Source organism: Gorilla gorilla, chromosome 11 (assembly GCF_029281585.2).
Source record: "Gorilla gorilla gorilla isolate KB3781 chromosome 11, NHGRI_mGorGor1-v2.1_pri, whole genome shotgun sequence".
Lineage (NCBI taxonomy): Eukaryota > Metazoa > Chordata > Mammalia > Primates > Hominidae > Gorilla > Gorilla gorilla.
The window spans coordinates 82,272,379-82,289,755 of record NC_073235.2 but is presented as its reverse complement, the minus strand read 5'-3'; the positions used below and the strand labels follow the sequence as shown (position 1 = coordinate 82,289,755).

Genomic DNA, 17,377 nt, shown 5'->3' with positions numbered 1-17,377 from the left:
ACCATCATTTTTGAGAAGAAGAATGACATGCTATTTCAATGATTGACAGAGGAAGATCTTAGAGTTGGATGTTGGGTCATGGAGGTAGAGAAGAATGAACAGTAAAATATAAGAAAAGTTGTCTAAGAATGCCTCTGTCAAAATTATTCTTGGCAGACAAATGCATATTTATAGAAAAATTCATCATCCTACAAGATTTTATTATTTAAAAATATAATTTGAAAATGAGTGAAACATTAAATTCTAGACAATTGGGAGGAAAAAAAATCCTGAAACAAAATAATACCAATAAACAGAACTTAGGCAGATTAGTATTCTGTACTAAGAGAAAAAATGGGAACAAATAAAAATTTGTGTTAAGGAAAATGTTACTTAATAGTGAACCAAATTTTGACAAAAGGCAAAGGAGCATTTATAAATGAGCTCAGCTTTTGTGGCCTCGGGTAGCCTGGAAAAGAAAAGTAGGTATAAAATTAAACTTGCTATGTTGAGACACAGCAAACATTTTCATCTTTTTATCTAGAATTAAAATTCACCTGTTTGTGAAACTTGTGCTGCAGCTTTGTAATACAGCATAGCAGTTCTATGTGGTATTTTATGGTAACTGAAGAATTTGATATGGGGGGATAAGACCCAGGCAGAAGAGTAGGTCTCACTTTTTATCACCTCAACTGCTTTATCTCACTCATGGAATCAAGGTTAGTGAATTGGAATATTTTTTCGGCTAGAACTTTATGACCAGTGCAAAGTTATCTTTGATTCCGCGTGAATTTTGAGCTCTTGAACACTTACTGTTTTTCTCCCCTCCGAAAAGAAGAGAACCCATCTTTAGATGAAAATTTCCAAACAAAGCCTGAAATCTGCTTTGTATCCCTCACAACGGTCAGAGTTATATAATAACTAATAGAACTTTGACATCTTTATAGCTGTTTTTACAGAAAATTTCTACAAAAAGTCCAGGACTGGTATGCCTTATATGTAATGGACGGCTTACTCCCATAAGCACAGAATTCCTATTATTATGTGTTTATTTTTGTGTGCAAAGAATAATTCTTTAGAATGGAAAAAGGTATTCCAATGACGTCATTTTTTAAGGCTTAATTATCTGGGCTCTTTGGCCTTTCACTTAAGGGGGAGATGTGTAGGTTTGCTACCTCTATACCCAAATGGTAAACACATGCCAGCCTCAGTTACAAATTAAAATTCAAAAGTCTAGGGAGGGTCTTTAGGTTCATGATGTGGAGATGACATTCACAGTGCAAATGTCCTCCACAGCTTAGGAGTGGCTCTTTCGGTGAGTGCAGGACTCCATCAGACTCTGTTGACCACCAAGGTCTATGTTGCTGCTGTTGTTGACCACCAAGGTCTATGTTGCTGCTGTTGCTGCTGATAATTAAGAATATGTTGAATCAGATATAATATTATGATTTTCATCATTATTACCATCATTAAATGGTAGTATTTATTTTTGAATGTTAAAGTACTTTAGCAAATTAAATGTTTTACACGTTAGTATATTGCCTTTTATAACAGCTAGTTTTGGGTGAAGTGATGTATTAAGCTCTGCTAATTTAAGAAACTAAACAGTGAAATGACCTCCCACTTGGAAAATGTATGGTTAATAGGATGACAGGCAATCTACCTCTAAGGGAAGGCTAAGAAAAAGAAGGACAAAAGCCTGTGCTCAGTGGACTCCTATTTAACTTATTGCCTTAATAAAATTTGTATTTTAGGAACCTATTGTGTAGGAAATTTTTTTCATGGAGAAACAAGAATATTTTAAATAAGAGTTCTGTTGGCTTCTTTGAAGGTGATCATTTTCTTCAAAAAGAGGAACATAATGTGTTTCTTGCTGTTACTTTTTTACAGAAAACCTTGCACTATGCAGCAGAACATAGTGAATTTTAAGCATATGCTATTGCTAATGAATTATCTCAGCTTTGTCTCTTTGGACACTATAGAAGTACTCTTTTTTCTTGCATCCTATTTTTGTCACTGCAGTCAGATTAATGAATTATGAACTGTACCATTTCATTAGGATAATCAGAATTAAGAGATGATGTTTTCCTTGGGGACTTCTGCTTGGATATATCATTAATCATATTCTGCAATCTATAGTCAAGGCGGAACTGAGAATGCTAGTTTATCTGACATATACTAAGAGGGGAAACAGGTGTCATTTAGTCTATCTTGGGTAAAGCACGTCTTGGTAAAATGGCTAGATAAGGAATGACATCTTAAAATTGCTTCTTATTTAGATCTCTGTCATAGGCCTGAAGAATCTCCTGGGAAACTGTGAAGTGTCCTTACCAAAAGTAAAAGTCATTACTCGAGAGTATTGTTTTTAGTTTTATTTATGGCTTTTAAACCAAGGGGTGTGGTATAAAATGTAAAAGAACGGAACTCTCATTTGGAGGCTTTATTTATTTTCTATGCAGCTCCTACGTTGTTCTCAACCTGCTGAACTCCCCACTGCATCCTTTGTTGGAGGGAATCCAACTGTCTGAGAGGACATTTTTAATGGATAATATGAGCATTTCTGATATTAAATGGCTTTAAAGAAATTCACTCACAAAGATCTTTTTAACTGCCCCCAAATGACTCCATTTATGATGACTACCTAAGAAGTGGTATAGATAGTTGGAAAGAGAGGAGGGCATGGCAACAGGAGAGAGAATTCCCTGTACCCTGACAGTTGGGAGTTTGTGTCCACTGGTCAGCTGCAGGAAGATTTGAGGACTACCTGTAAAGATTGGCAATTTTTCTTTAATATGTACTTTGAGTAGGAAAAAGAAAAAAGTATTCATTGAAAACTTTTGCTAAAAGTTCCATTCAAATTTTATTAGTTTTGATAGGTTGCTCTGAAGTGCACAAATAAGAAATTTTAGCATTATTTCTAGAATAGGAATATGAAAAATAAATGTGGCATAGTAAGTGTAGACTTACCAATAGCTAATAATGTCATTAAGGTTTTAATGTCTTAGCTAGAACTTCCATTTACAAAACTCCTTTTTCTGACTTAGAATATTTACAAGAAAAAGCAAACATCCACCATTTATCTTCTCTTGTAAAACCCTTGAAATTCATTACTATAAGGAAATTCCTTATAGTAAGTGAGGAAATAAAAAATACAGTTATAGCCTTTTAAGAAAATAAAGAAGTAAGTTTCATGTCAAAATTATTCTTGGCAGACAAATGCATATTTATAGAAAAATTCATCACCCTATGAGATTTTATTATTTAAAAATATAATTTGAAAATGAGTGAAACATTAAATTCTAGACAGTTGGGAGGAAAAAGAATCCTGAAACAAAGTAATACCAATAAACAGAACTTAGGCAGATAAGAGTATGTTAAGAGTAAAGATAGAACACAGAATTTAATGTTAGAAGATGGAAAAACAATAGAACTGACTAAGCCTGGTTTAAAATCAAACAATGATATGAACATTTGGTAAACTAAATTTTAAAAAGAGAAGGAGAAAGAGAAAATACAAATCAACAAATTTAGAAATGAGAAAAGGGCTATAGTCAGAGTCAAAGAAGATTGCAAATTATGCAAATACCTTTATGCAAATATACTTAAAAATTAAGTAATGAAATCTACATGTGATTCCACATTAACAAAACCAAAGGTACATAGTAAACTGGAAAAGAGATTTTTAAGTAGCTATTATAGAAAATTATCAAACTTTTATTTTAAAAAATTCTTACCACTTAAAACACATCAATGAAAAAAATTTGAGCAGTATATAAATAAATATATGTATATACACACACACATATACACACACATATTCTCATATACATGTACATACATAAACATTCTAAGGGTGTTTGAAAAGTCTGGAAACATAAGATAAACTTATTTTTGACAGTGTGCTAGTGACATTTTTTTTAAATGTGCTATGATTTTCATCTATCTCCAGACATCTTGTTAGGGGAAGTACCTGGTGCAATATGTCAAATTGTTAATATGAAAAAAGTATAATACAATCATATACTACAGTGTGTCCAGAAAGTCTGTAAACCAAGGTAAAAATAGTGTAATAATAGAATTTGACAACATGGCTGCTGTGGACTAAAATGTACCTTTTCCCCATCCTCCCAGAAAGGAGAGGCCAAAAGACCTTTGACCTGTCCTTGAGGTTTGGACACCATCATCTCAATAGTGACTATGACAGACTGAAAGCCATAAGCCCATCCTCAAGTTTCGGAGGGCCTGAGCACCTCACAGTGTTCTACCCATCTTTCCAAGGGGAAAAGTAAAGATTGTCTGTATTTATCTTCTGGGACAGCATTGAATTAGGTTGGCCAAGAAGGAATGAAGTTTCAAGGCTTGGAAGGGGTGGAAAGGTCTCACCCAGAGTTATGGATTATGAAGCACAGTGGCAGGTCCACTCTGAATCCTGTGGGGCATCCCAGGAAGTGCTGGGGTCTGTGGGTGATAGATGGGTGATGTGGTAGAGGGGGAGGTGATGTCATGAGGGAGGCCACTGTGTTCCAGGCACTTAAAGATTCCAAGGTCTGCACTGGCTCGAAAGTGGAGCCACCCACGTGTCCTTGGGGTTTGAAAACCAGCATCTCAATGGTGACCACAACATATTGAAAGCCATAAGTCCCTTCTCAAGTGTGCTGAATTTCCTGGTGCTCTCACAGGGCCAGAGCAGGAAAGGGTATGGAATACCAAATAACACTGTTAGCAAATGGATACTCGGAGTCATACTTTATTTGATTTAGAAAAATAAAGCAAGGTGACATTAAGTTCTATTTTGTGGAGTAAATTTTATGTGTGTGTGTGTGTGTGTGTGTGTATTTATAAACATGCACATATTTATGCATATATACGTATGAGGTATTGGCAAAAAAACACCAAAATAATAGCCGAATTCCAAAAAGAAAGCCTACCTTAGTTACTTTCTACCCAGTGAAGAGGCCGTTGGAACTGGCACTCTGGGGAAGAGCAGCTCCCCTGGACTAGTTTGATGTTTTTCCAGATTTATCTTGGTTTTTATAAAATCTGATGAGCATTAGGGCCAGCACTGAGGATGAGAACCTTTCTATTCTTCTTTCCATTGAGTAGACAGACGGTGAGTCACTTGTGTGATGTGTTTCCTCCTAGTCAGCTCTGGATAGTGAGGCCGAAAGAACTGACCGGAAGTGTGTTGTGGGAATCAAAAATCAAGTTGTAGTCCAGCATACCGTGTCAGTGCTTCGTGGTACTTAGTTTTGAAAGCTGAAACGTTTCTAGCAATGTTGTATTTTATGTTTATGTGTAATATTAACACTCTAGCAAGAGATTAATCATGATTGTTCAGAAATTATCTGTTAAACCTTAATTTAAAGTAAAATGATGTTTAATTGAGAGACATCAATTGTAATACTGATTTAAAGAGCCACTTAGTGAAGGAAAAATTAGTTAATTATATCAGGTTATTTTAAACTGAAAGAAAAATAGCATTCTGCTAACTTATAAAGTGGCAATGTTTAAATTGACTGAATCCTCCATGCCCTGCTGCTAAATCATTTTAGGATATTTTCACACGTAATTTCTACTGAGGTTAATTAACATACTTGGAGGGACCTGTCATTATGTCGGAAAGGCAAATTTTAATAAAACTGCACTTGTACGATTTTTTAAGAAATCTCTCCTAACCACATAGGATCCAGGGAAATAAAAAGTCTCTCTAGTTCTTCCTCCCAGATATATGCTGATATATGCACACCCACACATGCACACACTCACTTGGGCTGACACACACAACATATTACACACATACAACATACTACACACACATTCACACACATTCAGTCTGCCACACACAGTCTTCTCCCTTCTCCCCATACATGGTTGCTTGTTCGAGCTGACGTATACATAAACACACACACTCTTGCTCAGGCTGACACACCTACACAACATAAAAGTTTGTGTAGCCAACAGTGTTCTACCCACTTTTCCAAGGGGAAAAGTGCATATGCGCATGAACTTTCTCTTTCTCAGATTGACACATATAAACTCACATTGTCTCCTGCAGGCCAACATGCATGCACACACACAGACACACATGCACATGCTCAAGCTGACATGCACACATACCTATGCAGACACACACACAGCCAGTCATGTGAACATAACCACATAGACCCATTCAGATTGACACACACACACACACACACACACACGGAGGGTTACACACACGGAGGGTTACACACACAGACAGTGATGTCTACTCACACACAGTTAAGCTCTGGCTTTCTTTTCTTCCCCGGTGTTTTGTTGCTGACATCTGACTCTTCTGCCTTTGATTTACATTCTCTTGATCTTTAACTTAGAGGTGGGTGACTCAGACCAATTATTTCATGTGATTACATTTGGAGTGAAATTAATGTTTTTGATACTGGCTCACTTTTATTATTTGCATGTAGTTTAAGAAAACTTCATGGATTTATTCTGCTTTAATATGTGAAAGTGAAAGTTGAGAGATTACATAAGTAGATAAGAAAATTGCCTTTTAATGTATACCTGGTGAGTCTACAGGGTCAAATGGGAAATTGGCAAACAATATATCATGAAATTCAAGAAACAATTCTCTATTTTGCCAAATTATAGATCAATGTTCTTATGTCACTTTGTGCTACTTTCTGTTACTTGCTTTCATTGATTATAATAATAAACACTATGCACAATAACAATGATACAATTTAGTATTTCAATAGGAGACAATGAAAAGGTGGGCAGTTGGGTTGCCTTTCTAAAATCGAGAGCTTTCTGTTTGTGAATATATAAGGACAGATATTTGTCCTTCTTCCATTTTCAACAGAACATTGAAAATGCCTGGTGTTATTCACAATGAAGCTTTTACACAATGTGTAAAAGATTGGAAAGCAACATTTGGGACACATCAGATGTTTGTTTCTTGAAGATAATCTGGAAATCATACTTCTGGGATTTTGTTACTAATGAAGAAAAAGGGAAAAAAATCTTCCATAAACCACACTGGTCTGTTGGTGCATCTTTTGAAAAGTAAAATGAGATGAGAGAATGGCAATTAGAGTACAATATATTATATTCTGAAAGGAACAACTAATATTTCTGAAATTTCATGTTTAAAAATGTGAGCTTTTTTTTAGATACTTATTTTATTCAGTCACTATCTTAGTCTTACTAGTTAGATAAGAGAACTTTAGGAAACCGTACCTAGGAGAAACATTGAACTTCTATTTGAGGAAGCCCCCACTAGATACAGTGTTTAGAGAAATTGTCTCCCATGTGGAAACCTAGGCAGAAGATACTCCTGCTCTCTGCCCTCTTCCCAGGAAGCCTGATCAGGTAGGGCCTTAAGGTCTTCATAAAGACTTTGATTTTTACTGTAAGTGAAATACGAAGTCATTAGAGACTTGTGAGCAGAAGAGTGACATGATCTAACTTACGTTTGTTTTTAAGGAATCACTCCCATTACAATGGGGAGAACAGATTGTGGGGGCATAACAGATGATGGAGAAGGTCCCTTCGGCGGGGACCAAGGCATTCCAGAGGACAAATGACTGTGGCTTAAACTAGAATGAAAGTGGAGAGAAGTAATTAGATCCTGGTATATTTTGAAAACAGGGTAAATAGAATTTGCAGCTCTATTTGAAGTGGGCAAAAAGAAATGGAGACCCATTGATAATTCCAAGGTTTTTAGCTGAACAGCTTGATGAATGAAGTTTCCGTTTAGTTAAATGGGTAATTTGGGGATGAGGAGTACTTGGGGTGGGGGTTGCTTCTTGGCAGTTTGATAGACATTCAGGTAGAGTAGGCAGTTCTGACTGAGTCTGAAGTTTAGGTGAGAGATTGAATCTGCAGGTGTGTGTGTGTGTTATATGTAAGTTGTCAGTGTACAAACATATTTAAAGAAAAGAGCCTGAATGAGATCACCTTGTGAATAAATGGATGTAAGAGGCACAAAGACTGACCCTTGGAGCATTTTAACATTTATAATCAGATAGATGAAAAGGTACCAGCAAAGGCATCTAAGAAGGGTTAATAGTACAGTGGAGTGGTGTCCTGGAAACAAATACATTATAATTTTCAAGAATGAAGGATTCCTAAATGTGTGCTATAACACACAACAAATGTCAAATAACATGAGGACTGCAAATTGACCACTGAATTTGCAAATGTGGGGGGCATTAGTGACCTGGTTAAGCGCTAGAGTAGTGTTGAATGAATCGAAGAATCTAAATCAATGAATCAAGCAATCAATCAAGATATGGCATAGACATGTTAAAAGAATTGCTCTCTGGTAAAGAAGATAGTAACTGTATTTGGTTCCTGAAACAAAATGATTTCATGATCTTAACATGTGTTTAGGTAAACAGAAATACCAGTATAGTTCTTTTCCCTATTTTTAATTAGCTCCTGCTCCCATTCAGTTTCCATAATCTTTATCATTCTTCTCAAGTTCTATTTCAGTCTCAGCTGATGAGCTTCCCTCATGCTTGACTTAGGTAATAAACGTGAACATCTCTGAGTTCAGTGAATGTTCTGCTCCCATTACCTGCATATAAATCTATCTGTATTTGCACCTCTCCAGTACTTCCTCCTCATAGGTATCAAAGGAAAGATGTCCCTCCTAGACAAGTCTCTCTACCTATTCTCTTGATGTCTCTTTTCTGCAGGATCCTGGTGACATTCATTGTTCCTTTCTTTTAAGCCTTTGTCCTCTCCCTCTCTCTATTGCTTCTCCCAGCTCATCGATTTGTTTGCTCATAGCTTTTCCCGTTGTGAAAGCACAGGTCTTTCCCCAATTTATGTTCCCGTCTAACTAGACAAAAACGATAGAGACATATTGTGAAATATTTTAGAAATAAGGAAATGAAGAATGAAGAAAATCATAATCACCCATAATCCAGTTCTCAGAGATGATCATTATGTGTTTACTTAAAATTTTTTATATGCATTTTTACCAACTGTGATGCAACTATATATACACTTTTAAAATCTTCCTTTCATTCAGTTAACATCAGTGTTATTATTTTTCTTCATGTGTTTGTTTATTTCAGCTAGTTAAGGCCATGTAGTAAATTGTATCTCAGAAGTCCTCCAGCCCTGGAGCTTCATGTACTTTTCCAAAGGCTTGAAATAGTTTAAAAGGTTTCTGCATGAAAAGGCCTCCACAACATTTATCCACCCAGCCTGAGGGCGCTTCAGTATCTGGACTTGGTGGAGTAGTTTTTGGGGACAATACCAGGTCGTCACCATTGAGGGCCCTACAGTCCACGGTCTCTATGATGTCGACCATCTCCTGCTTGTCCTCCATGGCCCAGTTAATCTTGTTGTTGCCAGTCCCCAAGACAACCATGATGTGCTTGTTCCTGAAGAAAAACATGATAGTGCATGGATCATATAACTCATACATTTTGTTGAAGTTAGGTACTTTGGTAATATCCACAAGAAAAATAACTGCAAAATCTTTAACCTTCTCAATGATGCTGTACAAGACCTTGTCCATTTTCATGCATGTGGGGTCCCAGTCGTGGCCGAAGCAAATGACAACCATGCAGTCCTCTCCTGGGAGGATGGCCTGGTCCACTTGCCAGCTGCTGTGGAGGTGCAGGAGCATGTGTGACATGATGGCCCACACACTTGCCACTGCCCAAGGCCGGGTGCCAATGAGGGCCCTGCGTGATAAGCACAGCCGGCCCCTCACTCCCCAGCCCCTTCTGCCCCTGAGGTCCCTGAAGACCCCCGGGGCCTGCCCATAACCCCCCAGCAACACTGGGCCTGCCTCATTCACATAACTTTGTAACACTTTCCACCTGTTGTTAAACAGGTTTGTAAATAACTATTTTAAATAGCTAGAGTATTTGATACTGTGGTTATGCTATGATTTATATATTCATTATTTTACTGGATTTTTTAACCTACTTTCTATTTTTGATTTAAATAAAACTAAGGTGAATGTCTTTGTGTATAAATCTTTTACTACATTCCACATTATTTTCTAGGCTAGAGTCTGAAGGAAGTTGCTGAGTCAAAGGATGTATACTGTTTTATGACTCTTGTTTGCTATTGCCAGATTGTTTTTAAAAATCATTCTTCCAATTTATATGCCTGCTGGGAAGTGTAAGAATGCCTTTCTCCTGAGATTCTTAACTTTAAAGAGATTTTAAAAGTTGCTTTATGAGACAGTCCTTGCTAATTGGACAATTTAATAAGTGTTATCTAATTTTTTAAACATATTTATTTGACTACTATATGGTGAATGTCACTTTACCATGTTTACAGTAGTCATTTATTTTTCTATTATGAATTTTCCCTGCTTATCCTTTACCCATCTTCCACATTCCCCGAAGACGATTTGGTAGTTTTTTGTTGACTTGTATGATTTATCATATTAATGTTGTCAACCATTTGTCTGTCATAGTGGCTGTAATAATTTTTTCCAGTTTTCTGCCTTTTACTTTCACGCATTTATTAATTAAAAATTTTAGGAATCAAATGACCAATTTAAAATTAAATTGTCCACAAAATTGGAAGCCCCAAAATAGACCCAAGTAAATACGATAAACTGGCATATGTTTAAGGTATTTAATACATTGGGGACAGATGTCCAAATCTGGGGGCAAACACTGTTAGAATTCTTTCTCATATGTCATACCAAAATAAATTTCAAGTAGACTAAGATTCAAATGTTAAAAAACCCAAAAGGCATAAGAGCATGTGAAAGAATGTAAGTAGATATTTATATAATCATGAGATAGTGAAGATCTTTATCAGTACGTCAATAAAGGTAGAAACCATTAGAGTAAATATTTTTAAATGTGACTAATTTGAAAGCTTCCACACAATAAAAATTAACAAAGATAAAATACAAATGACAAGCAGGAAAAAATAGTTATAAAAATATGGAAACTATTGATTTTGTAAATATTATAGGAGAGCTCTCTTGCAAATCAATTTTTAAAATTCCAAATAGAACATTGATCAAAGAACATGAAGGAATAACTTAGAAAAGAAGAAATATTAATGACTAAGAATTATTTAAAAAATCAAACTTTACTAGCTTTCAAAGAAAGTAAAATAAATACATAATCTTCGAAAATATATAAATGTGCTTTGTTTTTGATACTTTCTAGTACGTGAATGACTCACATACTGAGTCATTCAGTAAGGTCTTTAGGTACTGAGCATAGTACTCAATAGTTTGTCAACCCTTTCCCCCTTCTCTCCCTCTGTGCTCTAGTGGTTGCCAGTTTTTATTGTTGCCATCTTTATTTCCATGAGTACCTAATGTTTAGCTCCCACTTATAAGTGAGAACATGCAATGTTTGGTTTTCAGTTGGTGTGTTACTTCACTTAGATTAATGGCCTCCAGCTGCATCCATATTGTGGCAAAACACATTATTTCATTCCTTTTTTATGGCCACATAGTATTCCATGATGTATGTGTACCGCGTTTCTTTATCCAATCCACCACTGATGGGCACCTAGTTTGAATTCCATGTCTTTGCTATCGTGAATAGTGCTGCAATGAACATGTGAGTACATCAGTGTTTTTGGTAGAAGAATTAATTTTCTTTTGGCTAGATACCCAGTAATGGGATTGCTGGGTTACACGGTAGTTCTGTTTTAGGTTCTTTGAGAAACCTCCAAACTGCTTTCCCCAATTGCTGAACGAATTTACATTCCCTCCAACAGTGTATAAGCATTCCCCTTTCTCTGCAACCCCGCCTGCACCTGTTGGTTTTTGACTTTTTAATAATAGCCGTTCTGATTGGTGTAACATAGTGTTGTCATTGTGGTTTTAATTTGCATTTCTCTGATGATTAGTGATATTGAGCATTTTTCATAGTTTATTGGCCACTTGTATGTCTTCTTTTGAGAAATGTCTGTTCATGTCTTTTGCCCATTTTTAAATGGGTTATTTGTTTTTTGCTTGTTCAATTAGGTTCCCTATAGACTGGATATTAGACATTTGTCAGACGCATAGTTTATAAATAAGTTCTTCCCTTTTGTAGGTTGTCTGTTTATTCTGTTGATAGTTTCTTTTGCTGTGCGGAAGGTCTTTATTTTAATTAGGTCCCACTCGTCAATTTTTGTGTGTGTGTGTGGCAGTTGCTTTTGAGGATTTAGTCATAAATTTTTTCCCAAGGCCAATGTCCAGGATGGTGTTTCCTAGGTTTTTTTCTAGGATTCTTATCGTTTGAGGTCTTACATTTAAATAATCCATGTTGTGTTAATTTTTGTACATGTTAAAATGTAGAGGTCTAGTTTTATTCTTCTTCATATGGCTAGCCAGCTATCCCAGCACCATTTACTGAATAGGGAGTCCTTTTCCCATTGCTTGTTTTTGTCAACTTTGTCAAAGATCAAAAGGCTGTAGGTGTGCAGCTTTATTTCTGGGTTCTCTATTCAGTTACATTGATCTGTGTATCTGTTTTTGTACCACACTGTTTTGGTTATTACAGCCATATAGTATAGTTTGAAGTCAGGTAATGCAATATCTATGACTTTGTTCTTTTTGCTTAGGATTGCTTTCAATATTTGGGCTCTTTTTTGGTTCTATATGAATTTAATAATAGTTCTTTTTAGTTCTGTGAAAAATGATGCTGGTAGTGGGATAGAATTAATGTTGAATCTGTAGATTGTTTTGGGTGGTATGGTTATTTTAACAATATTAATTCTTCTAACCCATGATCATGGAATATTTTTCCATTTGTACCATCTCTGATTTCTTTCAGCAGTGTTTTGAAGTTATCACTATGGAAATCTTTTACATCCTTGGTTAGATGTATTCCTAGGTATTTTATTTTTGTGTGTGTGGCTATTGTAAATGAGATTGCATTCTTGATTTGGCTCTCAGCTTGAACATTATTGATGTATAGAAATGCTACTGATTTTTCTACATTGATTTTGTGTCTGAAACTTTACTGAAGTCATCTATCAGTTCTGGGAACCTTTTGATGGAGTCTGTAGGGTTTTCTAGGTATAAAGTCATATCTTCAGTGAGGAGAGACAGTTTGACTTCTTATATTCCCATTTTCCTTCTTGAATGAAAGCTCACTTAATCTTTATGCACTATCTTGCTATTTCCAAAAGGCCGAGGCATGTTAAAAGCCTCTATTCCACCATCTTGGAAGAGAAAACAACCAAAATTGACTTTTACACCAGTAGTTGAAAGAGAAAATTGGTTTTATTTGTGTTTACTTCCAAAAGTTTTATTTTAATAGAATAAGATATTTTAATAGAATAGGATATTTTGTAGTGATTGGAAATGATGATGATGATGATGACAATGTAGATCCATATTTATTTACATGGAACGCACTCCTTAATGTAGAAATTAAAAACTTTAAATTACAAGGCAACTACAATCCCATTCACGAAATTATTTTTGTGATTTTTTTGTATATATATTTGTGTCAATGTATATAAACACATACTAAAAAAATAAAGAATATATTCTGAAATGTAACAATATTTTCTCTTGATTGTTAGGAAAATCAACAAACTTTCTTGTTTATTTTTATATGGATTTTAAGATTTCAGAATTTCTCACAAATTACTTTTATAATTATAAAATGTATTTGCATTTTGAAATTGTCTTTCTTTTCTTCTTTTTGAAGTCATTTTGCTCTATGCTTAACATCCTTCCTTTATAAAACAATCACTTAAAAATTTTTTTTAAAAGCTCTTCCTATCTGGAATTTATTTGATATATAGTTTCAGATGAGATTATAAATTCCCCTAAGAAGACAATATTCAAAATAGTTGACCAAGTATTTCAGTAACATTTATTAGATAATTACATATTGACTCCTGATGTTCCCTTTTCAAAGATTACTGACATATATCAATCTTTCTGTTTGAAGATAATTCTGTTCCATTGGTCTGGTTATTTTTGTGGTATTACCTCACTCTTTTCATTATTATCTCATTACATTGTATCTTAAAACTGATAAGACAAATGTTATTTTTTTCAGAACATGCTTACATATTTGTTTTTCTGGATGAATGTTAGAATCAGTGGCTTAAAGTCATTTTCCCACAGTTCTTAAGGTATACTGAATAAATATAATTTTTTTTCTCGATAATTCAGGGTCATGATTCACTGTGAATCATCATAAGTATTATAGCATTTTTGTGAGTTATTTAGATACGATGGATTTTTTGCTCATGTCCCACGTGACCCATTAGGTTTTTCAAAATTTCTGTAATAAATTTGTATTTTTCCCATGTTTCTTTAATGATACTTCCAGATGTCATACTTATGTCTTTTTAAACAGCTTTTATCTGTAGTTGAATCTATGATTAAATTTTTTAGCACTGTATGTAGCATAAGACTCAATGATAGAACTCTGTGACTTGTATTTTGATTGTTCTTGGGTCTTATGTGTGTATTTCTTTGGCCATGTTTCATGTAATTTAGATTGCCATGTTAATGACTAGTTAAGTGGGGCATTACTATGTTTGCACGTGAATATGAAGATATACAAAATAGAATAAGCTATAAAGGTAACAGAGCATAATTCAATGGCAAGAAACACAAAGATAGAAGAGAGAGAGTTTTACTGAAACTCTTTACGAGTTCTCTTCATGAGACAAAGTTCTTTACATGCCATAACTTCTTGATCCGTCCTTCCATGTAACTGAATTTCAGATTAGATTACTTTTTCCTGAAACTTAGATGGTGTAATATAAATGAACAGAGTAAGGGGCCAGTAAATTAATACATGGGTACTAAGTGATTTTTTTTCTTTGCCCTTGAGCTTTTATGTTTTCATATTCTAGAGGCAGTAATCATAGCTTGACAGCTATCAACCTGATTCAAAATTATTAATCCTGAATGTTTTCTCTTCTACATGGAGGGGAAACTACCAATTCTCTATTAAATGGTAGTTAAAGAATATTTCATTTATCTATTTCACTTATTGTTATCTGTCTGTCCTATGGCATATTTTTCCAGGTTAGGAGGAACACATTGCTGATATTTTCATAAACATGTTGCCACTGACTTTATTTTCCTGTTAATCATAATATGTGTTTTGTTGTTTTTTTGCAAAGCTGTAATGTTATTGCTGTAGTAGAAACAATTTCTTTTGTTAAGGCTCTAAAGGGAGGTAGGACCCATCAAAGTTAAGGGCCTAGACACAGTAACAGATGCTCCTGTAAAGCAATGTTTCTCAAAAAAGGTCTTCGATGAAATATATGTAAATCTCCTCTTTGTCATTTATTTTTGGAATGTTCTCTGTTTTACCACACTTCATTTGTTTTTATATTTTTATTATGAAATACTTGAAATATAGGGACAAGTATACAAACTAGCTTACCACCATGCACCTGGCCACCCAATTTTATTAAACCTCAACATATTTGCCTTAGTTAGTTTTTTTAGGCCAGCACTACATTACAGCTACAGCTGATGTTTCTGTGTGCCTTCGCTTTATCCCTTTCTCTCCACAGGTAACCATAGCTTTGAATTTAGTGTGTACGATCTCCATTCTTGAGTGTGCACTTTACTTTGCATGCATGTATCATATAAAAATTATAGGCCGGGTGCGGTGGCTCACGCCTGTAATCCCAGCACTTTAGGAGGCCAAGGCGGGCGGATCACAAGGTCAGGAGATCGAGACCATCCTGGCTAACACGGTGAAACCCCGTCTTTACTAAAAATACAAAAAATTAGCCAGTCGTGGCGGCGTGCGCCTGTAGTCCCAGCTGCTGGGGAGGCTAAGGCAGGAGAATGGCGTGAACCTGGGAGGCGGAGCTTGCAGTAAGCTGAGATCCCGCCACTGCACTCCAGCCTGGGCGACAGAGCGAGACTCCGTCTCAAACAAACAAACAAACAAACAAACAAAAATAATTATATACGATATTATAAATGATATTTGTATGTTGTTTAACTTTATATAAACGGTAGCCTGCTGTATTCTTTCTCTCCTTCCTTCCTTTTCTTCTTTCTTTCTTTCTTTCTTTCTTTCTTTCTTTCTTTCTTTCTGTCTCTCTCTCTCTCTCTCCCTTTCTTTCTTTCTTTCTTTCTTTCTTTCTTTCTTTCTTTCTTTCTTTCTTTCTTTCTTTCTTTCTTTCTTTTCTTTTCTTTTCTTTTCTTTTCTTTTCTTTTCTTTTCTTTCTTTTCTTGAGTCTCGCTCTGTCGCCCAGGTTGGAGTGCAGTGGCGCGATCTCAGCTCACTGCAAGCTCCATCTCCCGGGTTCAGGCCATTCTCTTGCCTCAACCTCCCGAGTAGCTGGGACTACAGGCGCCTGCCACCACGCCCAGCTAATTTTTTGTATTTTTAGTGGAGACGGGGTTTCACCGTGTTAGCCAGGATGGTCTCGATCTCCTGACCTCATGATCCGCCCACCTTGGCCTCCTAAAGTGTTGGGATTACAGGCGTGAGCCACCGCACCTGGCCTTTTTTTACTCTTTTTTTGAGGGGCGGGGGAGGGGATGGAGTCTGCCTCTGTCACCCAGGCTGTAGTGCAGTGGTAAGATCTTGGCCCACTGCAACCTCTGCCTCCTGGGTTCAAGCGATTCTCTGGCCTCAGCCTCCCAAGGCACACGCCACAACGCCTAGCTAATTTTTGTATTTTTAGTAGAGACGGTGTTTCACCATGTTGGCCAGGCTGGTCTCGAACTCTTGACCTCAGGTGATCTGCCCACCCTGGCCTCCCAAAGTGCTGGGATTATAGATGTGAGCCACCGTGCCCAGCCTTATTCTTTAATTTACTTTTTAATTTGACATTATAATTTTAGGATTTATCTATGATACAGCTAGTAGTTAGTAGTTTCAACTTATTCATTTCAGCTGTTGAATAGCATTCCATTGTGTGAGCATACCAAATTTATCTAATCATTCACTTATAGACATTTATATAAATGTAAATAATATTTCATATCTATTTACCAATGCAAACATGGTAGAAACGGACATTTCTCTCTTTATTTCCTTGGCAAGTATTTTCTCAACCGTATACCTAGAAGTGAAACTGCTCTGTCATTAAGAATACATATCTTCCAAATGCCTCCTGATAGTACCAATTTATAAGCCCTCTAGAAGCGTATGGATTGCCATTGCTCTACATCCTCATAGTACTCATTGTTAGACTTTTAAATGTTCTGTCGTTCTGTATATGGTGTGAAATTGAATTCTGCAATTTTGCATTTCCCTGATTACTAGTCAGATTGAGCATCTTTTCATGTATCATATGTTTGGAGGCAATAATAGTATTGGGTTAAGAGCTGGATGTAAAAGCCAGATAACTTGGTTTTAAATCTTGACTCTTCTGGGTGACCTTGGGCTTGCCACCATTTTGTGGCTCATTGACAAATTAGGAATAATAATCATACCAACATTGTGGGGTTTTTCTGACTTAACATGTGAGAATGTCTTAC

General features: G+C 35.9%; 1 protein-coding gene and 1 pseudogene across 3 annotated transcripts in view; one reads left to right on the top strand and one right to left on the bottom strand.

Moving 5' to 3' along the window:
* The window catches only part of ZNF385B (zinc finger protein 385B), a 417,184-nt gene that overhangs the window by 37,552 nt on the left and 362,255 nt on the right, over positions 1–17,377 (top strand). The gene's annotated exons all lie outside the window — the stretch shown is intronic.
* On the bottom strand, positions 9,055–9,763 carry LOC101130088 (thioredoxin-like protein 4A; annotated as a pseudogene).